This window comes from Crocodylus siamensis, chromosome 8 (assembly GCF_052110815.1).
Source record: "Crocodylus siamensis isolate JL-2025a chromosome 8, ASM5211081v1, whole genome shotgun sequence".
Lineage (NCBI taxonomy): Eukaryota > Metazoa > Chordata > Crocodylia > Crocodylidae > Crocodylus > Crocodylus siamensis.
Window position 1 is genome coordinate 43,431,640 of NC_143402.1, and position 2,422 is coordinate 43,434,061.

Here is a 2,422-nt window from a genome sequence, read left to right on the forward strand (position 1 = left end):
AGTATCCTGTGGCTTCAGCAACTCCCTCAGTGGGAAGCTTCGTTATATGCAGGTTCCTTGTATATATTTTTTTATGTGTTCATTCAGCCTAGCATAAAAGATGGCTGGGTGATACCTTTTCTGCTAGAAACCACAGACTTGGCTGTGAGCAAAGAGACATTCTGCTTCCACTTCTGCAGTGAGCAGGGTAAGTTTTGGCCTCAGCATAGAAAGCAGGTTCTGTTTGCACCGCATGGCTCAGCCAGCCAACTGCACTGGTCTCAGTCCCTGGATAATTATAGCTCAGCTGCTTATATACCCTATACACAGCACAGTCACAGGAAGGAAGCTTGTAGGCCTTGCCTGACGTAACTGAGAACTCCACCCCTTTCCCACTTCCCCCTCCCACCCGCACCCCCCGCGTGTGAATTCTGCTCTTGTGACAAGATATAGCAATACAACCTTGTTTGCAGATGCTTGGTAAAAACCACAGCTTCCCCTTCTAGAAACTCTGTGATACAGGGCACCAGGATGGCCTCATGGGCTGGACAAAGCTGTTTCCAGGTGCTGCTGCTCTCTGCTGAGTTTGATGAAGTCAAACTCAGAACTTCCCCACTCCTTGTGTGTGGGCTCCCGTGGTGGAGTCTTAGAGCAGGACGTTCTCCTCACTGGCTTGGGCAAGTGGATGGTCCTATGTACCACTGAAGGTGTGGGCATGAGCTTCCAAGGCCCACACATTTCACTCACTTCATGCTTAGGGTGACCATATTATGGTTAAGGGAATCTGAGACGGGGGGTACCACCACTGAATGCACGTGCACACCCCCACCAACCCTCCCAAGAGCCCTGATGGTGGGGTGGACTGGGACAACATGGAGGCCCGCAGTCAGGCTCCATCCCCTGTGCACGGAGCCAAGACCCGTCTGGGAGCGGCCCCTCCCCCTTGCTGCCAGTAGCCATCTGGGGCCGCCAGGTGCAGCCCAGGTCTCAGCAACAGCTGCAGTAGCCGGCACAAGCCTGCCAGCAGTGGGCAGCCATCCCAGTTCACCCCATGCAGGTGTCCAAGTCCTGGCCCCAGACAATGCCTGCCCCATGCAGGAGGAACAGTGCCCAGCCTAGCCCACCCCCTGCCTCCAGCCACTGCCCAGCAGGAGCTGGACCAGGCATTGTGGGTGACAGCAGCCTCTTCCTTTGCCAGTAGCAGCTGAATCTGGGACTGTTGCTTATATATACACCAACTGGCTGGGGTGGTGGGACATCTACGAAATCTGGGACTGTCCTGAACAAACTGGGATGTATGGTCACCCTATTCATGCTGTACCACACTACAGCCTCACACCCGCTGATACAGAGGCACTGTCAGTGGGCCTAGCTGGCCAAGCTGAGCTCAGGAAGCTATGGTTCAGGTTGAACATCTGCCTTGGATCATCTTTGCCACAAGTACCACCAGTACCACTTATAGCAGGCTTATGTTTTCAGGGTATGGGTTGAGTCCCAGGCTTGAGGGTCTGCTGTTTGGTTGGTGAAGCCCACTCACCAATCTGAAGGCAGCGAAAGGGAAGCAAAACCAAGACCTTTTCTGAAGGGCGAGGGCAAGGAGCAGCTGGACCTGAATCGGAGCTGCGCCAGCCGGGTCTGGAGAACGTCGGGGGTGGAGCCCCTGAAGAGTATAAAAGGGGAGTGTGCTCAGCCCGCTAGAGAGAGATGATGAGGGACAGCGAGGAGAGAGGAACTCCGGAGATGGCCGTGCTCGGGACCCTGCTTAAGCTTCAGCAGTGTGTGAATCAGCACACGGGGATCAGGCTCTAGAAGCTGCCTGAGGTGGATTGAGCTTGCGAACCTGGTAAGTGGCTGGGCAGTCACTGTGCAGATTGGCACATAGAGAGCTGGCCCTGGGAGGAGCTTGAGGCTGCTTGGGCCCTATGCAGTGCAGATCGGCACACGGAGAATCTGCCCTGGGAGCAGCTCGGGCCTCACCTGGTGCACAGGTCGACCACGGAGAAGACCAAGCTGAATTTTCAGAAATCCCCAGGAGTGCCTCATGTTTTTGGTTGTAGCCATGTTGATCTAAGGAAGGGCAATTATTTTGGGTGGAGGGCCGCTTGCCAAGTTTTGTCAAGCCATTGGGGGCCGCATGACAGGCAGCCAGGGGCAGATAAATATACATTTTCTAAATTTTTTAGGAGCCCTGTGGGCTGGATAGAATAGCCTGGTAAGCTACATCCAGCCCACAGGCTGCATTTTGCCCGCCCCTGGTCTAAGGACGTAGGCAGGCAAGGTTCTTTGGGTAAATGTGTTATTTTTTATTAGACCAATTGAGTAGTTGGGGAAAAGTGCTTTGCAAGCTTTTGGGCACAGTCACCCTTCTTCACGCACAGGGAGTCTCTGCTGTTCTGAGCTCTCCAGGGAATAAAAGAAGCTAAAAGTGTGACATGATGTCAGT